Source organism: Chelonia mydas, chromosome 2 (genome assembly GCF_015237465.2).
Source record: "Chelonia mydas isolate rCheMyd1 chromosome 2, rCheMyd1.pri.v2, whole genome shotgun sequence".
NCBI lineage: Eukaryota > Metazoa > Chordata > Testudines > Cheloniidae > Chelonia > Chelonia mydas.
The window spans coordinates 70,106,987-70,133,056 of NC_057850.1; positions in this window are offsets into that span (position 1 = coordinate 70,106,987).

Genomic DNA, 26,070 nt, shown 5'->3' on the forward strand with positions numbered 1-26,070 from the left:
CAATGAAAAGTTAGCATCTATAGCTCCAGCCCCGGAATCAGTGCCTAGGTAAGGAGCCACATATTAACCTCTGAAGAGCCGCATGCAGCTCTGGAGCCACAGGTTGGCCACCCCGGTTTATGGGCTTGATCTGAAGTCCTTACATCAGTACATTTAAGTAGCCTTTGGATCAGGCCCTACCTGCATACAATTGCAATGGTTTATGTAATTAGGCAAGCAATTATCACTACAAAAGGTTCCACCCCCCCCCCCCCCCCGCTCTCCTGCCGGTAATAGCTCACCTTAAGTGATCACTCTCTTGTTACAGTGTGTATGGTAATACCCATTGTTTCATGTTCTCGATGTATATAAATCTCCCCACTGTATTTTCCACTGACTGCATCCGATGAAGTGAGCTGTAGCTCACGAAAGCTTATGCTCAAATAAATTTGTTAGTCTCTAAAGTGCCACGAGTCCTCCTTTTCTTTTTGCAAATACAGACTAACACGGCTGCTACTCTGAAACCTGTTTACTTATGGTGAGCACTCTCCATGGTGCTAGCTCTTTTTGCAACATAAAAAGCTTGGTCAGTGCCAGAAGCCACTGAGGCTAGCTAGCCAGGTTGAAAGTCTAAATATCCTTAGTGGGGATGCTTCCTCTTCAAATTGTCCACAAAATCCCTGAATCCAAATAACTATCTGGGGGTTATATAGAAATAAACCGTGCCTAGATATTGTTTATGGACACAGATGGACATCTATAAAACTAATAAACCAAAGATGACTCAGACTTTATAGTATACTTTTAAATTACTTTATTCTTTCTATAATCCTCACCTCTTTGCGTACAAAGTCTCTGAAAACAAGACATTAAATATAGCATGTTAACATCATTTGTTTCTCTCTCTGTTCCACAGTGACTGAGTTGATGAGAATGTTATTAGCTTAATATTGATATTCAGTTGTGGCTATCTCAAAGCATATACATATTTGCCAGAGGTGATATTTTCATTAAATATTTGCTTTTTTAAATAACAGTTGATGAATTGTGTGTGGTGTTAGCCTTCAGTAGTTGTAGTAAGTAACAAAACAAAATGTAAGTGTGATAAAAATATATACTCTTTTCCCTCTGTCATTTTTACAGTTATTCAATGACAGCCATTCAGTTTTTGATACTGTGTGGTTTTGGCTTGTGATGTTTTAGGTGTATCATTTAGGTATATTCATTATTCATTCCAACGAAGCATAATTTTATGACATCAATGACATTTTTAAAAGAAAGTGCCTCAAATGGAAAGAGTTCATTTATAAAACTTGAGGTGGGGGGAAGAAATAGAAACAGAATTCATGAAAAACAATTATGCATACTGTCATTATGCAGGCATTATTAGAGCCTTCATAGTGAAGGTTGTGTTGATTTGTTGTTAAAGCAGGATAAAAAACCTCTATATTTCACAGAGGCCTCTTAAACATTCCTGGGAGGAGGAGGGTGCTGTAATATTTACTAATATTTTTCAAAAGAAAAAGTTTAATTATTCTTTTTTTGAAGATTTCACCTGAAATTTTCATTTTTATTTTAATAGTTGTTTGAGTAAACAACCATAGTCCCCACAAACTCCAAACTCTACATACAGATTTTGATACTATCTCAGACATAAGTAAAATTTTCAGAAGTGACAGGCATTTAAAAGCCTGATGTCCCACGGACTTTAAGTCAGACTTAGACTGCCAAGTGCCGAAATAACTTTTTAAAATGAGTTAAGCTCTTATGTATAACTGTGAAAATAAGGGATTTTTTCAGTTCATTGGCAATTCTGAAAAACTGAAAAAAATTAGGGTAAAACTAATTTAATTTTTTGGCAAATTTAAATGTTTTGTTTTGATTTCCAACATTTTAAAATATGTTTGATTAATTTTGTAAAATAAAATTAAAGGAGCTTTTTTTTTTTTCAGAATTTTTAGTTTTATTTTACAAAAAAAAAAAAAAAAAAAGGTGAAACCAACATGAATTCAGAATATATAAAATATTCCAGTGGTGCCAAATCTACATTTTTCACTGAAAACAATTTTTTCCTATTCTTCTGTTATGTCACTTAAGTGCTTTTGAAAATATTAGCCATAGACGCTACTCTCATAAGCATATAGTGGGCCCAAATCCATCGCTGGTGTGAGCAGGTGTGACTTCATTGTCTTCAGCAGAGTTATGTCCACTTATATGAGAACCAGATTTGGCCTACTGAGTTTAATATTTTTCAATCCATCCTTGTCAGAGAATGTGTGACAAGGATGGACCAAGAAAAAAAATGAAAATGGAAATACTTCCAGATTGGGTAGGATAGATCTGAGAAAGTTGGTGACTGGTAATATAAAAAACATTTTCTGGGACATTTATTGTCCCACAACAATTCATAGTTTAAATATCTGGACTTCAGAAAGACATTTCCTTAAGACAAAGCCTCAAGGAAATGTCTCTATAGCTCTAACTGGGGAAGAAGGCTTTATTTTCGCTAGTCTGTACATACATTACTTTTGTAGTTCACAAGGGAGTTAGGGGGAATTATATATGTGAATCTATGATATGATTATGCACACTGAGAAGGGAATTCTCAAATAGAAAATGTTCCTGAAATTAGGTGAGAGGAGAGTAAAATGCTGTATAAGAGAATATATTCTCCATGTTTATAGTCAAGTAGCAGAATTGATAATAATAGCATGCCTCTATTTAAATACCATCTTTTCTATGTTTTTTTTTCTTGCTGCCCCTTAACACAGAGTTATTTTGCAGTGCTAAAAAATGGGGGCAGTGAAATACCAGATTATGGCACTTGGCTGCATATGATTTCTTGTAATGACAAAAGAGAAACATAGATAAGATATAAAACCACAGGTGCATATCATTTTTGGTCATCTGTACTTAATATATATTGCTCTAATCAAAACAATCATTAAAAAAAAGTTAAGGTTTCTCAAGCGCATATTGGACCAAAAATAATGTCTTGAAATCACTAGTTAAGTCCTAACTTAACTCCTTGAACTGAGATTTAACCTTTGCCACTTTTCCCTTCCCATAACACACATTGCTCCTCCCTCCACTTGCATGAAAGATACCAGAGTACCTTGCACTCCAAGCACAAAGCTATTGAATGAACAAAATGCAACCACTTACTTCTGCACGGAGAGCTTCCCCAGTGCTACTGCGCTGACTCCCCCATATGCCAAGGCAGCAGTGCTCTGGCATTAACAAATCAAGCACTTTCCACAGCACAGAAACATGCAGTTCCTCCTCATGTCAGATTGTCCACAGAGCCTTGTTTCTCCCATTTAGTGCTCTAGCTGTCAGTCATTCTCATACTTTTCAGAGATAGGAAGCCTTAGAGGTTAGGGAATTTGAGGTGACATGGAGCTCATAAAGCTATGCAGGAGGAGTCCTTCAAGTGCCAGGACATTAGCACAGACAACCCTGATTTCCCCCCTCACCCTCATGCTCCTCAGGGTACATAGCCCTGTTGGTGAGGCTTGGGAGAGGTTAACAGAACCATAGGGTAGTATGAGGGGGTGAACAGCCATGTGGGGGAACTAGCTGTGCTGTGAACAGGAATGATAGATGTCCTCCCATCTACAGGGATTGGGAGAGCTCTTCATCTGCTCTCGTTGTAGTCCCAGAGTGTTGGGCCTTCTCAGGTCAGTTAAATCAGGTCTGCCCTGTGGTGAATTACAGGAGGTTCAGCATAGAAAAAAGTTGCCTTCTGAGTGAAGCTCATAGTTTCTGTCCTGAAGCTATTTCAGTGTCAAGTATTTCCCTCCCTCCCTCCCAATCCCATGCCTCTTTTTGTGATGGGAGAGGGAGATGTGCTGCTGAAGCTGCCTCCAGAGTACAGCTACAAACTCTACTCATGAGGCAGCTTCTCCCTCTTGTAATCTTCCTGTTGTTTACTGGAGCGGAGACAAGCTCTGACAGGCTTGAGGAGATCCACCACTTTGGGACTACAACTTGGAAGGGTGAAGAGCAAAGACCTCTTAGACATCTTATGGGAATACCGAAAGGGAAGTATGAATGCAGGTATGTAAAAGGAGGCATAGAGAGGAGCATTATTAGGGAAACCAAATTCACAGCTCTCCCTGCTATCTCCCTCCAACTGTGAATTGCTCTGATGAATGATTACCTCTGCCTTGTCTCTGCAGAAACATGATGTAATGCTTCCTGGTGTACCATAGGGAATCCAGTCTGCCTGTGAGGCAGCAGCCAACACCAGCCCCTGCATGTTAGTGTTCACCTTCACATCCCCCTTCTTTTATTGACTGCTCAGAGTCCCATCCGTCTACCTTACCCATTTGAGCCCCGTTGCTCCCTATACCCTCACAAGAGCATCATCAACTTGACCCCCCATCCCTCCATGCTCCCTAGATGCCCCCCCACACACCATACATATGCTGTCCATGAAGCCTCTCTGTCTCCCCAGGGTCTATACTGAGTACAGCTGGTAGCCCAGAGAGGTAGGCTGACAGCATCAGAAAATGAAGCAGCTGATGGTGCTTGACATTCAATTAAGTCTTCCCGAAGAAAAGGATGCAAGAAAGGGATGGCAAAAAGCAGTATTTTAGATTTTTTTTTGTTTGTGTGTGTGCGTGTGTGAGAGAGAGAGAGAGAGAATTTTGGAGTTTTTCAAGACTTTGGTGACTTCAGTTCTTTAGCTAGAAATCCGAGAAAAACAGGGAACATGTCGCAAAGGAAACATTATAAAATATTTATCCTGAAAGCAATGAAAAATATTGCATTTAAAATTAGATTGAAAATTCACTTGTACTATGATGAGTTCTTGTGCCAGATTTGGAGACTTAATCCAGTGATTAACTGTAGATCAGAAATATGGAGTTCACTGCAATGTAGACATATACATCACGTTTTCTGCTCCTTGAAGTCTTTAAACCACAATTTGAGGACTTCAATAGCTCAGACATAGGTGAGAGGTTTTCCGCAGGAGTGGGTGGGTGAGAGTCTGTGGCCTGCGTTGTGCAGGAGGTCGGACGAGATGATCATAATGGTCCCTTCTGACCTTAGTATCTATGAATCTATGATGACATAACATAGGCTACATTAATGTAATTACTCTACCCACTGTCAGTCAATAAGTGCTGTTAAGATTTTTGCAAATGCTGATCAAAAGGTGTAAGTTTATGAGACTGGCTATAAAAAATATCTACAGGGTAAACACAAAGCAATGAGCTGTCTGTGATTTATCACCTTTTAATAACACAGACATGAAGTATACTTCCAGTTGTCTGAATTCCCTTTATCTGATTTATCCCTTTATCCTAGCTATCTCATTCCACCCTAGCCTTATGTTACTTAATCACCCACTTGTAATTTCCCAATTAGCCTCATAGTGCCTGCTAGGACTAATCAACAACTTTTTATTTCTATAGTGTTTTTTAATCAATTTCTCAAACCTAATTCCATTTCAATGGCAACAGCAGTTTATGTCCATTCAATTTTGGTGTTTTAATAAACTCAATTTTTTCCCCTTTTTTAAAGTACAAACTAGTAAGCAAACATCAGCATTACTCCCTTCTTTCCATGTATTTCTATACCAGTGAATCTGCAATTCAAAATAGCAATTCCCTTTATATGAGTGCCCCTTTATCCAAAAGTTTCAGAGTCCCCCAGGCTGTTCAGATAAATGGGAACCAACTATTTTAATACTCCCCACACTTTCCCACTCCAATAGACCTTCTCTCCTATATCATCAATCACAATGTTAAAAAAACCACAGCTGTTTAAATGTTCAATTTATGGTGCACAGGTCTGAAAGACACTTTGAATAGCTCAAGGCATGTAACATTTTTTTTTAAATGAGCAATTTGCCTCCTTGGAATTATAAAGCTACTGGAAATGTTGGACTCTAGAGATCAGCAGCCTAAAGCCAAAAGTGCTTTTATGGGTTTGACTAAAGGTGTGAGGACAGGACTGGCTGCTAGGGACACATGAGTTCTAATCACAGCTCTGACAGTCACTCCCTCTGTTATTTTTACTATGTCGCTGTTCCCCCCTCTATAAAATAAGGATGTCAATAGTTATAATGAAGGCAAAATAAATAGGTTACAACATATGAAACAAGAGGAAAAAAGGAGTATTGTACGTCACCTGCTAAATTATAAAGGTCCTCAGATGGATACATGCAACTCCAAAATTATGGCCTTAAATATATACAAAATATTATGCATGATTAAAGGGGAAAAATTAGTATAAATTAATACTTAGTAGTTAATACATTCAGGATAAGATATGGCAAACATGTACATGCATAAGTAACTTCCTTACCATGAGTAGTCCCATTCGCCTCCATGGTTCTACTCTACGTGCATAAGTATTTCCAGGACTGGGCCCTTAAAGCTGGGCTGAAAATTAAGTTCCATGTAAAAGCACTGTAAAAGCATTAACTAAGTAATCCTCACATCCCTCCACCCACCATGAAGTACTGTAAATAAATAATTATTATTCATCATATTTTACAAGAAATGGAGAATAGTCTTTAGGTGATTTGCCCAAAAACAGAATGTCAGAGTCAGGATTAACATTCAAGTATTCCTGGTTCCCAGTCCTGTGCTGGCACTATGCCTCTCTCAAAACACTGCTCTGGTTGGAGAGAGATTAGTACTTATTTGCATTACAGTAGCATCTAGCGCTCCCAGCATAGATTAGCACCTATTGCGCTTCAGCATTTCATAAATATAGAGTGAGAAACAGTCCCTACCCCAAAGAGGCAGACGAAGGGTGGGAGGAGAAACACGGGTACAGAGAGGGGAAGTGATTTACCTAAAGTCACACAGCTGGTAATAGAGCCAGGAATGGAGCACACATGTCTGTGTCCCACTTCAGTCCATTGTCCACTAGATCATGCTGTCTCACCAATATGTTTTTGTATAGACCAAAAAAAAGTCATAGAAGCAAGAGGACAGGATCGTGGTTCTTCCATGTTATTGCTCTAACCATCATACTACAGAATCATTTTCTTGATTGTGCGTGCTCTTGCTCCCTCTCTCGGATTATTTATCCACAGTGGAACAGCTTCAACAGGAGAGACCGAGGAAGCGCTCCACCCCATTAGAATATCCAGTAGCTCAATAGTTAGAGCACACACCTGAGAGGTGGCAGATCCCAATTCAAATCTCTTCTCCCCCTGAAGTGGAGGGGGGACTTGAACTGGGGTCACCCACATATTAGGTGAGTAGCCTAACCACCAGGCTAAAAGTTACAACCGCCCCCCTCCCTATTTTGCATACAGGGCCTGATCCAGTAGATGAGCTCTGAGTAGCAGATTGGGCCCCACATGTCAGTTAGGCAGAGGAACACCTACCTTCCCCCAGTTTGTATACTGCAGTAGGGCTAAGGTGTCCAGAAGCCCGTCATTGGGGCTGCAGGGTACATGGTCAGAAGCAGAAACGTAGGTCTCTCAAAAAACTTTACTGCAAAAATTTAGGTGCCAAATGAGCTTAGGTGCCTACAGAGTTTGGTGGCAGCAGAGTGGGGATTTTGTGAATCCCAGTGGGACCTGATATAGGATTTATGCACCTAAATCTGTTGTAAATCTACCCCACAAAGAACAAAGAAAAAAACCCCCAAAACAAAAAAAAAAGCCATATGGTCCTTTGTTACCTTTTTTATTCGTGTTAAAGTTTCTGAATCCAAACTGGTGAAGTCCACTTGTAGCTGGATGAAATCCAACTCAGGATGGTATTTGTCAAAGGATCCCAGGGTACCCAGTTCCATCGGGCTCCTTTGAAAATCCCTTCTTTAGTTTCCAAAAGGAGTTTCCCATGCTGACAAGTGATCTTTTAACCCTTCAATGTTTGCACGTAAGTCACTTGAGATCAGTAAAACAATTTTTCTCCAAGAAGCCCATTGAGATAATGAGACTATACTATAGCTGAATCCAGAAAGAAATGAAATGAATGGAATGAAACAACAATGGTGTGAGTAGAACATTTTACCAGGCTTTGAGGGGAATCAGATATTGGAGAAACAGGTTAAATAATACACTGGTTTCTTTTTGTGCCACAGAGACAAGGAACTTTGAAATACACGTTTAGAAGAAGCAGTAGACACAGTAACAAGACCGTCAAAATAAACTCTGTGGTAGTAATGCATTAGTGGAAATGAAGTTTGTAATTGGGGAAATGGGAAACGCTGGCTACCTGCTTCTTTGCAGTAGTATCATGAAAATACATGCATTTACCAATATTCACCCCCATGAATTTTAAATACTCCTTGCGATCACTTTTCTTGAGTCTTTGTTCCTATTTTTACCCATTGTGCATTATTTCTAGGTTATCACCACACATAAAACCATTCATGTGTTTTTAGCACCTTTTTTTTTTACCAATGATTTAATACATTTGCAGCCTCATACAAAAGTTATTTACAATGTGTTCTTAAAGATGATTGTTAGATGAAACAAACAGGTAAAAGGCTCTGAAGGTACTTTTACATTTATAGCCTGGAATAAGTAACTGTACCCTCAAAGACCATTGCGAGCATTGAACCCCAGTTGATCTCAAACTGATGAGTAATCCCACCTTGAACAACAGTTCAAGGTGGGACCAGTTGTTATGGTGTCTGGTACCCACTAATCTTACCTCTTTGAAAGATAAAGATGACTTCTCATTGGCAACAGTGTTTCAGTAAATGTCCTGATTATAACTAGAACTTGTATACACAATAAATGGATATAGTGTAATTTTCCATAAGCACCAGCAAATGAAGGGCTCATGAAGAATACAGCTTTAATATTATAGACAATAAAGTCAATAAAACTAAATAACAGGTTAAAAAAAAGTCACCATTATGGCTGTTGCATTGTAATGTATTCCTTTATCTTCAATTGGAATAATATAGATGCTTATTATATGAGTAAGGTATGCTCAGCGATGTCTTTAACCAGTCATTTTCTTTCTTTAAAGCACCTGGGTTGTGTAACTGACATGATAAGTACAGTGTTGTCCCTTAGCCACCATAACTAATTAAGATTTTTCTAAATTTATTGGTGTTGTTGTCATTGATAACTTTCTTTCTTTCTTTCTTTCTTTCTTTCTTTCTTTCTTTCTTTCTTTCTTTCTTTCTTTCTATTGTGAAAATGAAAAAAGGATTTTACCCTGATTAATACATGGAATGGAAGATGCATCTGATTGAAATAAAACATGGAGGTGGCAGATCCAACAATAGCTGTAAGTATCCCCAGTATGTAAGGGATGTAGAAAGGACTTGTCAATGAGAACCAGCTGCGTCAATGGAACACATCATCTGATGTCTTTGCTTTGGTCATTGAAAGAATTCAGTGAAGAGAGAAATTGTTGTAGAATATCATCTCCATTTGGTTTTTCTTTTCTATCTCAGCTTCAGTGATTGAGAACTGCAGTTTTCAAAGTTTCAAGGAACAGGCAATTTCTTAACTATTTTACTCTTCCTGTCTTGAAAACTGCCAGTTTCAGAATCCATGATGAAAATCTATCTCCTGGTATATGTAGCATGGTTCTGCATATGGGCTAAAATGAGGATGCTGCCTGGAATAGTCAGTAGATACGTAAATTATTTGAAATTTGTGGCGTATTATGATGGCTTTTGGGCTGAGAGAGGTAAAGAACATGTTAGTGATGTCAACAGAAATGACAAGTAGTAGCCATTGTAAAATCTCTTAATCTGAAAAAGTACCATAAAGATAAATGGGCACATATTTATTGTATGCAGTGTTGCTATTGCTGTGTTGGTTCCAAAAAATTAGAGACCCAAGATGGGTGAGGTAAGATCTTTTATTGGACCAGCTTCTGTTGGTGAGAAGGCAAACTTTAGAGTTCACACAGAGCTCTTCTCTCACCAGAAGTTGGTCCAACAAAAGATATTACTTCACCCAACTTGGTGCTCACTTATTTATTGAGCATTTTCAAGGTGTAGCTGAAAGACTCTAGTCCTCTTTTAACACCAGAATAGCCTCCTGCACCTCCCTCTTCATGCAAATCTTGGGCCAGAGACAGATAGAATCACCCATATTTTCCCCAAGCGTGTGGAGTTTCCGACATACCAACCCACAGTTTTACAGGCCAACTCTGGGGAGAATGGGCCTCCAGGCCAACAAGGGAAGGATGATCAAGCTCTGCCATTCAAAGTGTGAAAGCTTTTTAGCACACAATAATGCTAGACAGGAGTCTAGATCAGGAAGGAAACTTAATTAGTCAACATGTCTTCCACTTAATTAGTCAACATGTCTTCACCCAAGTGTAATTTTGCCCAGATGTAGGAGCTAAAATCTTGGGGAAATTGCCATGGGAGCGCTAAAGACCAATGGTTAGAGCCTCAGTTTATGCCTCACAATACCAAATAACACTATACTAGGACATCCATTCAAGAACATCTCAGAGGGAAGAATATCCTAAAGAGAGTCACCCACACCTCTCCCTGCAACAGAGCATCCTATATCACTGTGCTAGGGCATTGAGATCAGTATTGACTCAGTGTATAGCGCAACTTCTACTGAATCACTCCATGCTATGAGGTTTCACTCTGAGTCTCTGTTAAGGGCTTTCCATTCACCCCTCCCGATTCAGACAGAAAGCAGAAGTCCGACGTGCAGGCAGTGCAATGTTTATTGGGGTTAGTGACAAGCAAGCATATCCATAGCTCTGATGCTGCAGAGCCTTTTCCCAGTGTTCCCGCTTCTCCCCGACTTAGCAAGCATAATTATACCTGTAGTGCACACTCTTGGTCCCACCTCTTACAATTTATGGTCATGTTCCATTTTGGGGGATTGTGAGTCTCGGGGCTTCAGACCACCTCTTTTGTATCCTATCGGAGGGGTAAGGAGTGAGGTTATGTTTCACTCAGGGACAGGTATTTCTTTAGCCTTTTAGTGTTTCTTCTACCTTCCCCCCCTCCTGACTGGTTGCCTGACCTTATCTCGGGAGAGGAGTTTGAGGCAGAACTGTCCTTCAAGTGTATGTGTGTATATTATACTCCCACCATACCCAGTAATCCTTTAGCTCCATTCTTATTTTTTTCTCATTATACTAACAAACCCATCTGGCTGGGCAGAAGCAACACACAGTGTCTTTGTTCTTTGTTCACACATATTAGTAAGGATATAAGAGTATCAAAAAATCAAATGGGCAAACAAGACCCAAAAATCTCTCTCTGGTGAATATTCAGGCCTCAATCCTACATTAACATTACCAGAACTCCTAACATGGTCTCACCTAACTGACCTTTACCCTCCTTCTGTGCCTTCCAGAGAGCAGTATTCTCATTCACTTCACTCTATATCCTATAAGAGAGGGCAGGAGAGACTGCATGAGTACAACAAGTGGTGGCAAACAGGGGGGCATGACTTGTAACAAAAGAATGAACATGCATACAAACTGGGAGCTGGCTAGCTCCAGGGGCTGGAAAGTGAGGCTCTTCACCTCTTGGATAGCAGTTCTACCCTATGCCCAAGTTGTTGGAGCCAATCTTCAAGGAGAAGAGAATAGCCATTTCCCTATATTTAACCTGCAGTGAAGGAGATAATCCCTAGATTTGGAGTCTACAGTTCTGGCTTAGCACCTCTTTGGGCTTCACCCAACCAATCTAAAAGCAGACGTTCATAAATATCTTCAATGAACTGAGGGGGTGATCCTCTGCCCCATAGAATCATAGAATATCAGGGTTGGAAGGGACCTCAGGAGGTCATCTAGTCCAACGCCCTGCTCAAAGCAGGACCAATCCCCAACTAAATCATCCCAGCCAGGGCTTTGTCAACCCTGACCTTAAAAACTTCTAACGAAGGAGATTACACCACCTCCCTAGGTAATGCATTCCAGTGTTTCACTACCCTCCTTGTGAAAAAGTTTTTCCTAATATCCAACCTAAACCTACCCCACTGCAACTTGAGACCATTACTCCTTGTTCTGTCATCTGCTACCACTGAGAACAGTCTAGATCCATCCTCTTTGGAACCCCCTTTCAGGTAGTTGAAAGCAGCTATCAAATCCCCCCTCATTCTTCTCTTCCACAGACTAAACAATCCCAGTTCCCTCAGCCTCTCCTCAGAAGTCATGTGTTCCAGTCCCCTAATCATTTTTGTTGCCCTCTGCTGGACTCTTTCCAATTTTTTCACATCCTTCTTATAGTGTGGGGCCCAAAACTGGACACAGTACTCCAAATGAGGCCTCACCAATGTCGAATAGAGGGGATTGAGCACGTCCCTCGATCTGCTGGCAGTGCCCCTACTTATACATCCCAAAATGCCATTGGCCTTCTTGGCAACAAGGGCACACTGTTGACTCATATCCAGCTTCTCGTCCACTGTAACCCCTAGGTCCTTTTCTGCAGAACTGCTGCCTAGTCATTCGGTCCCTAGTCTGTAGCGGTGCATGGGATTCTTCCGTCCTAAGTGCAGGACTCTGCACTTGTCCTTGTTGAACCTCATCAGATTTCTTTTGGCCCAATCCTCTAATTTGTCTAGGGCCCTCTGTATCCTATCCCTACCCTCCAGTGTATCTACCTCTCCTCCCAGTTTAGTGGCATCTGCAAACTTGCTGAGGGTGCAATCCACACCATCCTCCAGATCATTAATGAAGTTATTGAACAAAATTGGTCCCAGGACCGACTCTTGGGGCACTCCACTTGATACCAGCTGCCAACTAGACATGGAGCCATTGATCACTACCCGTTGAGCCCGACAATCTAGCCAACTTTCTTTCCACCATATCGTCTATTCATCCAGCCCATACTTCTTTAACTTGCTGGCAAGAATACTGGTGGAGACAGTGTCAAAAGCTTTGCTCAAGTCAAGGAATAACACGTCCACTGCTTTCCCCTCATCCACAGAGCCAGTTATCTCGTCACAGAAGGCAATTAGATGAGTCAGGCATGACTTGCCCTTGGTGAATCCATGCTGACTGTTCCTGATCACTTTCCTCTCCTCTAAGTGCTTCAGCATTGATTCCTTCAGGACCTGCTCCATGATTTTTCCAGGGACTGAGGTGAGGCTGACTGGCCTGTAGTTCCCAGGATCTTCCTTCTTCCCTTTTTTAAAGATGGGCACTACATTAGCCTTTTTCCAGTCGCCTGAGACTTCCCCCGATCACCATGAGTTTTCAAAGATAATGGCCAATGGCTCTGCAATCACATCCGCCAACTCCTTTAGCACTCTCGGATGCAGCGCATCCGGCCGCACGGACTTGTGCTCGTCCAGCTTTTCTAAATAGTCCCGAACCACTTCTTTCTCCACAGAGGGCTGGTCACCTCCTCCCCATGCTGTGCTGCCCAGTGCAGTAGTCTGGGAGCTGACCTTGTTTGTGAAGCCAGAGGCAAAAAAAGCATTGAGTACATTAGCTTTTTCCACATCCTCTGTCACTAGGTTGCCTTCCTCATTCAGTAAGGGGCCCACACTTTCCCTGACATTCTTCTTGTTGCTAACATACCTGAAGAAACCCTTCTTGTTACTCTTAACATCTCTTGCTAGCTGCAACTCTAGGTGTGATTTGGCCTTCCTGATTTCACTTCTGCATGCCCGAGCAATACTTTTATACTTCACCCTGGACATGCCTGCTAAGGACAGCATTGTGAAATCCCTCCAGGTGACTTTTAAGTTCTTGAGTTTCTGCATTTATCTATATAATCAATAACAGTTAAATTCCCTTACCTATCCATGTTGGAATATAAAGATGAATCTACTAGAATCTTCTCAGTGGCTCATAGTCCTTGCAAAAAAAGTTGTATTTTTATAAACTCTCAGTTCGGGGTGGAATTTGCCTCAGCCAAGGCCTTGCTATGGGTATAAGCATTAGGAGGAGGTGGTAACAAACTGAGATCTGGACACCTGCTTCTGACTTAAAGGTGAAGCCTCTATCACAAAGACAGCCAAACCCTCTGATTGGTTGCAACACAGATCAAGTCCTTCTTAGGCTTACCAGCTGAGCTAAAAAATCCTCAAATCATGGCAGCTGTGTGTCCTTACATTGTGTTTTTTTGGTGTGAAGTCACCATGAGCAAATCTGTGATGACGCAAAAACCAGAGAGGGCAGCAAACATGCACAGGGGGTAGAACACGGCTTCACAGGGATCTAGAAAGATGGGACTAGGAGGGACTGCAGGCTGTGAGACTAGAGGCACTCCTAATGACAATAGTCCTGGATGTGGGAGGAAATAAATGGCTGACAGAGAGAAAAACAGGACACATCAGTTGCCCCTCTTGCACTGAAGCCTGTTCATTTGTACTTAGTGTACACAAACAATTGGACAGTGGCATCACTAGTCTGCCACAGTCTAACTATTTGTGTGCACCTTGCTGACACCCCGTAACAGTTCATTAGAAAGCTTTGATCTACTCCTCTTTGAAACAGGACGAGATCAAAGTGCATTTGCGGACTATTAATGCACATCAGTGGGATGCACATAAACAGAGTGTCGGCGTTAGTTCAGGCTAGATTCACTCCCCTGTTTGCTGCAAACTAAATGTTCCTTGATCCAGACCTAATTTTTTTTTCCTGTGACAAAGCATTAGAGTCAATGTCTCTTGTACCATGAGACCTGCCTCCTGCAGTAAGGAGCTGATGCACATGGCAGAGCTGTGCTGATTCTCCGGCATAGTGCAGAAGTGTCACTAAATAAGCTCCACAGCTCCTGAACTGGGACAATGGGTGGGAAGGGGCATTTGTAGAAAGGCTGAACTGCTGGTTGTTGGAGGAACATGGAGGAAGCTGACATCCCATTCAGTTCCCATGCAGCTGAAGAGCAGAGCCTTGGGATGGTGGTGGCCTCCTCTTGCTCTGTCTCAGGTAGTGCTCCTATCCCTCAGCCCAGGGTAGTCCACATCTGCCCACATAGTCCTGGTTTCCTTCCCTCAGTGCTTGGAGCATGTAGTCACTCACCAGGTGGTTCTTCTCTCTCTCCTGGGCTTTGTGGAAGAAACAAAGCTGGATCATCACAGGATTTCCCTTACCCACTGAGGGGAACTCTAGAATGAGTAACGATGTTAGTGGACCTCCTTTCCCCCACACCTGCAAGATCTCCTCCCTCAACACACCTGGAGAGGAAGCCTGTGGGTCCTCCTCATACTTGGAGAACTACCTCTTGAACAGCTTGACTAGGCCCTGAATTCAAATAGTTTATATTAAAATTGTTACTTTGATGATTAAACATCTGTCAGTCAGCACTGGCAACCCTATTTTCTGTATACATTTGCTCAGAACCTATAGACAGTCACCTGTTTATTTTTTTCTCTCCTTCTTGAACTCTATAAAAACAAAGATGAGTTCAAGAGACTAGAATCACCACAGAACCACAGCCCCAGCCCTCAAACAAGCCCTGGAATAAACAGAGTTTGTAATTGCTGGTTTGTCTTTCCTACTCCCACCTCCAACCTCTGCACTGAGAGGGCTATATCTATCCCTCCTCACTCCCCAATCTCCCCGGTACTTGCAGAAGGCAAACTGCAACTCCCCTGCCCATTTCATTAACAGTTCTGTAAGGTGTGTGACTTCATCCTGCCTGGTTTTCCCCTAAATGAGAGAGAGGGAGAGACCAACCTTCCTTCAATTATCTTGTCTCCAATCCTGTTATTCAGTTCTGTAAAGCCCAGGGAATGATTTTGTGGCTACTCAAGTGCCCCTGAGTAAACATGTTAGGAACTCAAGGGATGCAAAGTCCTAGCAGATTGTGCTGGATATATCCACTTGAGATTCACAGCCATGAATCCTCTCCTACAGTAGCAACTATGTTGAGATGGATAAAGCCTCCCTTATAATCTTTAGTCAACTGATTATAGCACTCAGCCAGGATGTTGGAAAGCTAGGTTCAATTCCCCTATCTACTTGTTGGGGGCACTTGGGATTTGAACTTGGGTCTTCTACTTCTCAGGAGAGTGCCCTACTTAGTGGGTTATATGATATTCTAGAGCAGCTATTTCTCAATCTCAAAAATTAAATATGCAGACACGGTGTTTCCCTCCTCCCAGATGAGTATCCTAAAACTGGGCTATTGTCATTCTCACACTATTGCTAGCCCTTTCTGGAATGTCCACTGGATCAGGCTCCCAAAAGCAAGAGAGGTGGGGTAACATTTAGTTGGTGACTCCTGCTGGGGCTTAGGCACCAAGTTGCTGGGCGGGGTCAGGACTGAGGTAGCTGTCTGTATGCGTAGCTGCTGAAAGCAAGTCTGGCTCTTACAGGACTGTAAGTGCTGCCAGGGTTAGGTGGCAGCTGAACAGGGGTTGTCTGAATGCCAGTGATGCCTAAGTGTTAGACTTAGGTGCCTAGAGTGGCATTTAGTGGCCTAACTCCTTTTGTGACTCTGGCCCTTTGTCTAAAATACTTTATGCCAATTTAAAGTTACCGGACATAAACACACCAAGAGCCGCTCTCTATATATGGCATAACCTGTCAGCTGCAGGGAACTTCTGTGGAAAAGCCTGTGTCATCACTCATTTCCCAAGACACTCCATTGCCTCTCATGAACTTCTGGCGACTGACTATATCCAGGAGCAGCTGCAGCATGCATGTGCCAGCAGGTCTGGCTATTGCATTCTTCCTCTAGTTTCCCCAGCCTTTCCAGTATGAAGCATACCCTTCAACTGTGCCCCTGTTGGACACCAACAAGTGAGGCAGATACTGGCTTGGCCCATACTAAGGGACTGAACCAGTGATCTCCAAAGCTAAAAGCACACATTTTCACAGTTTGTGCTAAGATCCCAGACCTTAAGCTAACAGCTGTTACTGACCTCACATCCTCGGTGGATTGAGTGGGGCAAAGTCTGATAAATTACTGAAATAATAAATGTATATTTTGGTGATTATAACCATAATTTACAGGTTACTGTAACCATAATTACTGTAACCATAATTTACAGGTTATTACCATTTTTAAGTAGAAAATCTGTTTTGAAAGAGGTATTTTTGTTGTGTGAGTCATATGTATCCCATTCATATAGATCAACAGTACCTTTTGGACTTCCAAGAACTTAGTTTTGATCCTTACTGTTTGAGCTACAGGAATAATTATCAGCTCCATTACAGACCAGTCACTGGAACAGGTCTTTCCCAGTGAGTTACACAACTATTTACTAGTCAGCAGCAGAATATTAGTTATCAGGAATCCTGGATTCCAACCCTGGCTCTGGGAGTAGAATTCTGTATATAGTGGATAGATATAGGGTAACCCAAATGGTTTAGGCTCTTTGTAATTGAACTTCTGGCTTCTTTTTTCCCTTCTGAGGAAGCTTCTTCCTAGGTTACATAAGAACTTGGTAAGAAAATTATTGCTCCTTCTCTCGCTTTCCTTTTTTGTTGCCCATAGAAGTGCATGGCAATATTCACATTGCAACAGTCTTGTCATCTACTTCAGCAGGCTCATCCTGCCACACAAATTAGCAGTTGTGGCTTAAAAATTGTAAAATGCTCTGTAGACAAAAACTGTAGAACTGATATTTAAGTATTTAGCACATGAGGAGCCACAACGTGGCCAAACTACAGGTCCCAGAGGGTTTCAATTTCTTGCAAAAGGAGTACAAAGAAAAAGGAGCCAATCCAGTGGAAAAAGTCACCAAAAGGGATGCTTTTTGAACTCTTCTTATTCTCTCTATAGCGAATAGTTTTGGTCTGAAGCTGAACTTCGCAGCTGGTCTCTATTTCTATATTAAGCCAGCCAAATAATTGGATTGGCCAATCCTTTAATAATGGAAAAGTTTGCTTTGGGATCCTCACTTTAGCGCTCAGACCTATGTATCAGTCGCCTCTAGTCAGGTGCAATTATACTGACATTTCTCAGGTTTATAAAGATTCAGCACTGATCAGTTTGCTGTTGTCTAAGCAGCGCATATCAATAGAGGAAAGCGGGTGCTATTTAACTGAGCATACGTGGTGACACTAATAACATCAAGTTATTGTACAGCACATAAAGCAGCTACATTCAAAAAGCCAAAATTTTATCAGAGTCATCCTGCACATCTATGGAGGAGTTCAAAAGTTTTCCATTAATAGTACAACCATGAATACTATTAAACACACTGGAATTATCAGCTTAAAAACCGAGCTAACGGAACTGCCAAAGTACCTTTCAAAGACACAGTGTGCACGCTGTGGCACTCAGGAGAGACACAGATACATGATATAAGAGCACTGCTATTATAGCCTAAAGGTGGGTTTCTGAGGGTATACTGCAGACAGTTTAGATTCAAGCATAACTCTTTGCCTGAGGCTCTCCCTCTAATCTGCAAGGCCCAATCAAGATTCAGTGTGTCTGATTCCCCACTTGCCCCAAGTTCCTATGCTATGACACCTGAGAGCGTGTTAAAGTCCACAGCTAGGAGCTGAGAAAGGAATAAGACAAGGAGACAATGTGAGGTACTAGTGGAGAAACGTCTGTTAAGGGAGACTTGTAGCTCCCCACCTATGTTGTGAAAAAGCTAAACCAACCTTACAAAGAATTAGGGTACTGTGGTGTTTAGATGCTGCTTGTAATTATTACAACTGGGAGCACTGGCTGTTGGGAGTCTGAAAGGACAGGAAACAGGAAGGAGGGGTGGGGAAGTTGAGGAGGCAGAGTGAGAGCTCCTGAGGGGGCAGCAGCAGCTCGGTAAAGAGGTTTCCACTTTAAAAATAAAGTCCTGTTGAAGTTTGTTAGTACCTTGCCTGGTTGCTACAACAGGTATCACCCGTCAAGATGACTGAGCTTGTGCGCCATGCTAATGCAGCACTGTAGCATTTCAAATTTTGTCTCTCTCAATCTGCCTGCCAGCATAACCCACCACTTTGCTGTGGAGAAGGAGTTTTTCAGAGTACTGTCACTGACAGCAGCCATTTGAATTTCTAAAGCTTCTGCTGTTGCTGCCACCAGGGACTGCTCTTGATGACTTGGAAAGTATTGGAAATTATTGTGAAAATTATACACATTTAAAACCCATCCATCCATAAAAACCTAATTTCCCTAGCCCATTGGTTTTATTTTTATTTTTCATGTTTATGGGGTTCTCTAAGCTACCGTACACCTTTCCCCAAAAGCTAAACCACAAAAGACCACTTTAAAGTAACTGAAACATACAAAAAACAAGAAATTGAGAGTGAAGGCTGAATTCCTAATATGCTTTCCATTCATAACGCACACTGTTTTAGTTTTCTTTTTCAGCAGCATTATTATCTACATTTTTCATTGTGCAACCTGGCTTTCCATTCATTTGACTCACTGCTCCATTTCAATCCACAGCAGAGAGGCAAGCAGCTGTGCTGGGGTTAAGGACAGAGCAGCAGCTTGGATGTTTAATGACTTGCCATTCAGATTTCAAGAAGGCTTTATATATTAAATTAACCCAGTACTTTGTGTGATGCAACTGAAGAAGTTTTCTTCATCTGGGTAAACCAATTTAAAATGTCTTGTGGCAAAGCCCAGAACCATGACTCAGGAGAGCTGGGTTCTAGTTCTGTTTCAGGCTTCCCATGTGCTGCAGTATTCCTTAAGTAGAAACACAAAGATGTTATGAATGTAAATGCATTCCTGTTTATAAATTGCTGTAGATAACTGGGTATAAGCAGCAATGGAATTGCAAAACACTGTGATTATTACATTACAAAACTAAATCATAGTTCACATGCTGTATATGGAATAAGGCTGATAATCGGAATTCCCTAAAATATTTTTTATCATGACCAGAGCTGGTGTCTTTCTGCCTGTAATAGTCTCAGTTTTTGTCTCAGAATGATTCATTTAAAATGTTTGAGCAAGGATATGGCTCGCAACACTGTTACTGTGACTGCTTCACTAAAAAAGTTAACAGCCTTATCATTAGGTGGAGATAGTTTTCTTGGTTAAATCTCACTGCAGCATTAGACCACCATTCACTTCTGCTGCTTCGCTTGTCCTCATTAGGTGTCTCAGGGAGAGCTGTTATATTGGTCTGTTCATTTACCTTTCTTAACTAATGGAAGGTTACAGTACAGTTCATGGTAATGGTATTAATTCTACTACAAATGATGTGAGGTCATCTTATATTCAAAAATTTAAGCCTGAGTTTTGTTTAACAGCTCTGGTATATATTCTTATCTCTCTGGCCATGTACATGCTTAGATAAAAATACAAAGGCAGTCATGAGCAACTTAGCATCCAACATTCAACAGTAACTGCATTACTACTGTATATCATATTCTTATAGGGTTCTCACCCAGTACTTGGCGAGTTAAATCTTCAAGACCAACTGTCATTTAGCTTCTGGTACCATAGAGGGTGTTGCAGAGTTGTACTGCCCCCTGGAGAGCTGAGGAACGGAAACACACTGCCTGCCTCAGCAGCCCCATGCATAAGTGGACAATGCAGGCTGCCCCACTTTCAGCATGGAGCAGCCTTCTCCCTCTGTTGCAGCTGACTCAGGCTGTAGTCCTGTAACAAGAAAGCCATGGCGTTGCCTCCTTCCTGCCCTCTTTGAGACTGTGTGCCTCTGAGGTGCACCGAAGGAGCAATCCCTCCGTTCCCCTGACTATAAGGACTGCAACTGGAACAGGCCCTCCAAGGGAGGTTCTTTGTCTGCTTCCCTTCCCCCTGCAAAGGCCTGTCACAATGCCTCCAAAATAGATGCATCAACGTGAGGGACCCGGGAGACTTAAGCTCCAGCAATAATGATTATCATGGTAACAGTCACTAATTTATGTAAAAAACAATGAGCTTTCAAATATGTGTGTCTATAAGCTTACAACACAAACACATTGACACTTCTTTTGTAACATCTATATTATACAATTGTTTCAGTTCTAATTAGGACTTTGATTTCTGAGTGTGATTTTGTGTTAATGCACAGGAAAAGTATTTTAAGTTACTTGAATATGTGATAGAAACAATTATGCCTAAATAAACATAATAAATAAAAATAAACATATTGCCCATGATCCACAGCCCACTGACTACAAACAAAAGACTCCCTTTGATTTTACTGGGCCTTGGATTAAGCCCATTCTGGAGATCTGTAGCCCCTGAGAGTCATTGCAAACTAGTGAACAGTACTACATGTTTGTTAATAGAACCCTTAAAATAGAATTCAATGTGCATCTGGATTTAAAAGAAGCAACCCCTTTCTTACTGAAAGTTAACCGTATCAGTGTGGGAGATTGGTGAATTCTGAGAAATCCAGCTATGTAGTTTTTCCAACAAAAATATAATTGGCAGATTACATTGACTTCTGTACTGGATGTGTATTTTCAACATCACTTCAGGATGGAGGCAAAAAAGCAGAAGTACTGAAGTCTTGGGCATTTCTATTAACTTGAAGCATTCAAAATTTCCTGCTTGCTTCAGCTGTAATAAAGCACGGAGATTCAATTCTGTGATTTGGTTTTGATTATATATTGTTCCTTAGAGGTATGAGCTAGCTTGGATGACTGATAGTGTTTGGTGCCTTTGTAATACTGATGTGACATTGTACAGATTCACATCAAACTCTTGGTTTTCTTGCAAAAGTTTAGATAAAACATGAATGATTTTGCCAGACTTGGCCACAAACTTTTGTTATTTATTATCTGCTGATATTCAGTTTAAAAACAAACAAAAGTAACTTTAAAATAAGTGAAGCTATCATAATGGCTCCATCACTTTTTACTCTTAGGGCCTTAACCTGGGGCTTCAAAGTTTTCCTGAGTAAAAGCTACAGGATCTTACTCTGAAGACATTTTGCTGCTTATTTAACTTATGTGGCATATACAGTAGACGCCCTTATGAAAATTCAGCATTGACCAGTCATTTCCACACTGTTACTACAAAGATGCCCTAGTATAAATAAATAAATAGAAAACTGTGATAATCTCAGATGCTAGAACATAGAAACTTGATGAATACTTTTTTAATGGTAACCACTCTTGCTGAATTACATGACTTAAGAGTGCTTCATTGTTCTGTTATGTAAGGCCGTTATGGAAATGCAACTCTACCATTCCAAAATCAATATGAAACACAATGAGCTATTCGGTTAGTCACAGGGAGCTTGGGGTCAGCCACAAAAGGGTTCTGGTCAAGCAAACCACCTTAGTGCTAAGGAACATTAGAACCTTAAGAGTGAGGAAGACTGAGTTCAAAGTAGTTGAAATAATTAATTTGAGTTAATTAAGCCTGAGTACTGCACATTACACTACTGTCTACTCCATGGCACTTAGGAGAAGGGTGTCTTCGCCCTTGGCAGAGAAGTGGCTTTGGACCAGTTCCACAGCTGTTACTGTAGCTTTGAGGCTTCAGTAGCTTTCACTCACCCTCTCTTTGGTGCCTTGTAGAAGTTAAATAGGAGCCACCTAGCCCCTTCCTTTGCAAGGGAACACTCCACAGCTAGGGAAGCAGGAGCAGGATTTGATCCTGAAAAAACACTTAGGGTCTTCTCCTGCAGTCCTGAACCATGTTCCACTCCCACTGACCTCTATGAGAGTGATGCAGAGGTACGGCCTGCAGGAATGGGTTTTTGTACAGGACATGACTTTCCAAACACAGAACTCAATACTGAGTGGGGATTCATTATTGAAATATAATTATACTAATATCCTAAAAATGGCCCTGGACCTGCAATTGACACCATTTGGACACACCATTATGCTCACATAGAGTCCCATTAACATCAGTGGGGTTCCTCCCAGATATAGAAGTCCTACTGTGTTGCCTATGGAGCTGTTTTGTAATAATCTGTTAATACTGTATGTTGGCCTGACTCTGGCCTACTGTTTTCTGTTCAAATATTTTAATTTAAGTGCCTCTCGCTAGAGGTCTGTCTGAGATGGGTTAGGCAGCGAAGTGAGGACGTCTCAAGGTGGTTACCATCAGTGTCTACTTAAGAGTCACTGAGGGACAATACCAGACTATTAACTCTGGCTTCTGGCTCAGTCTTTTCTCAGCCTGTGGAAGTGGTTTGACCAGGTGAGGGTAAAAGCCTGCCACCACTGAGAAACAAAGAACCCTTCCAGGATTTAAAAGAACAATCTTGGGGATACGAGCATGAAACCATATTGAAAAAAAAATCATTCAGCAACAGGAACCCATGAGGTTGTCTAGCGAAACTAGGCCTTCCTAGGTCACCAGTATGGGCCGCTAGGACTTTAGGTATACCTGTGTAGACCATTCTTTTACTTTTTTTCTTCTTTTCCTAATGATTTGTCTAAAGCAAAGGTTCTCAACCAGAAGTTCAGGGCCCCCTGGGTGGGCTGCGAGCAGGTTTCAGGGGGTCCACCATGCAGGGCCACTGTTAGACTCGCTGGGGCCCAGGGCAGAAAGCCGAAGCCCCACTGGGCAGGGCTGAAGCTTGGAGCCCTGAGCCCTACTACCTGGGGCTGAAGCCGAAGCCTGAGCAACTTAATTTTGTGAGGCCCCCTGTGGTTGGGCCCCAGGCAGTTGCCCTGCTTGCTACCCTCTAATACTGGCCCTGGCTTTTATATGCAGAAAACACTTGTGGCATTTGTGGGCCGTGGAGCTTTTACAGCATGCTGGGGGCAGGGGTCTAAAGAAAAACACTTGGTTTTAAGAAAGCTGTTAGTCAGTATACCTGGTCACAAGTTCCTTCAAAGAGAAAACGTGTGCGCTTGAAATCCAGTTGGAGCTGAAAGGAGATTAAGTAATTGAGATATACAGAAGACTCCACGATTTTATCATGTGAAAGAGGTCAAAGATGTGAGCTGAGTATACTCAGGGAAACCAGAAACAGGACAAACATGCACTTAAGTGGCGTACCTACTTTATGTCATCTGCAAGATCAGGCCTATATTTGTCATGCATTTGACATTTATGGCCCTGATCCTGTAGTCTTACACACCCATAACTATCATTGAAGCCTGAAAAGCCTGTAGGCTAATAGTTTATATTTGATATTCTAGTAAGTATTCGCTGTATTGTCAACTTGCAACGTTCAAAAATCATGAATCAACCCCTCCCACACAGAAAAGTCATGGCATTAAAAGAAAAAAGAAAACACCAGTGTTTTTCATTTTCCTTTTGATTTTTTTTTTCAACTTGTGTGTGGTCATCTCAGGTCAAAACTCCACCTTAATTACACACAAAAATGCAGGGGATTCAACATACTCTTCTATCTCAATGGGTGTAGGGAGCTACCATTTTAGCCCTCTCTTCTCCGCTCCCTAGCTGGACAGGATGGCCAGTCATCATGCTCTCATTCCACCTGAATGCTCCCCCACAGTTGCCTGTCCTGCACTTATCCCCTCCATTTATTTGCCCTCAGATCACTCCCTTTATGCTTTCTGCTTCTCCTGGGGAGAATAAGACCCTGGTACTCTAAGAAGGGGTGGTGCAGTACAGAACCACAAGGGCAGAGCCAGGTGGGATCGCTATGTCACGATGTGCCGAGGACACTTAACTTCTTCAGTCTGGCCCAGACCCCAAGTATCCCAATACTTGTAATAAAATTGTGAGAGCTGGCAACACAGTACTGGTTTTGCATGTGGGTTTAATTAAAACTTTGACAAATCTGTGCATCACTTTTGATCCAAACAGGGAATAATTGTTGGGGGAGGGGAGTATACTTCCTCACCAATAAAGTGGCAGTGGTTTGTGACAGAATCTTTCACATGGCATCAAGGTCACAGGACAGAGGCAACTGGGGAGGGCAACTATAGACCTGTAACAGCTTGAGAGCTGCTTTTGCTCTGGAAATAGCTGAGGAACTGATTTTATTCAGGTCTTCTCTGTTGCCTCACTTCGTCCCCAAAGCTTTACATGGAATTTAATTACATGGCTTTAGAAACTCCTTCAGAGCTCAGCTTTAAGCCAAATTATTGTATCAATCTCCCCGAGTATTATTTATTTCTATTTTATTATCCTAATTATGAATTTAGATTAGCTGACAGCATTGACTATATGCACATACATCCTATGTTGTATGCCAAAAACGAGCCAGAAACTGTGACATTAGCTGGGAAATGTGGTGATCTGCTGAAAACATTTGTCAATGCTGAATAGTAAAATATGTTGTGAAAGAATTTTAACTCCTTTTAAGGTTCATTGCTTTTCATTGTATGTTTATTTTTTCATTTGACAGCTGCCACAGGCAATGCTGCAAATTCTTGTCCTAATTATGTTGTGACTATGTAGGTTTCACTTTATGGTTATTAACATTTGACTTTCATTGGCGTTACACCAGATTTAGAAATGTAACTGAGAGCAGAATTTGGCCCAGAACAAGTTAAAAAATACAATAGACTGTAATTATTTTCATATAAACTTTCTCAATTTAATTTATAATGGCATTCCGACAAAACCTTTTTACATCAATTCATTGATTAAATTCTGTTAAAAGTGCTGCTCATTTCCACACCAATATTATTCAGTGGAATATTTCAAACGTTTACTTTCAGTGGAATGATATTTCTTGCTAAGATTGATAAATGTTATAATGGAGACCAAATTTGGTTGGGGCTTTTAGTTATTTGTTATTACAAACTGATTTTTTAGAGGACCACAAATGATAGACCAATATCATTTTTTTCTCTTGCTTGTAAAATGCATAGCAAATAACTTGGGAAACTGTCCCTCTTTAACTGGAGTGCTTGAAAGACCCATGCCTGTGAGCTGCTGATCATTTTCAGCTAGTGAAACATTCACATGCGGGCACAACTGTATTTATAGTATATATTTTGTAATGAGACGTCACACAGTCTGCCATCCAAACCACAGTCGTAAAGAACTTAAAAAATGAGAAAAACTATGTTTTTTAATACAAATGTCAAATCACTGCTGTTCTAAATTTTCCTGCTATCACGTTCTTGTTTTTTTTTTTATCTCCCTTCCCTGTAACTTAATTTTTCAAATTTTTAAATGAAAGAGAAAACAAAAACACATTTGGCGGATTCTCCTCTCATGTACACCAATGTAATTCCGTTGACCTTAATGAAGTTACTCTTGATTTTCACACTAGTGTAAGTGGTGGAAAAGCAGATCCGAAGGCATTTCAACACTAAATATAAATGTCTAGCACTTATATAACACTTTTCATCCACAGATCTCAAAACACTTTTCAAAAAAGGTATAATTATAATTTTACAGCTGGAGAAAAAGTATTCACACAGCAAGACAATGAAATACTTAGAACTAAAACCTCAGTTACCC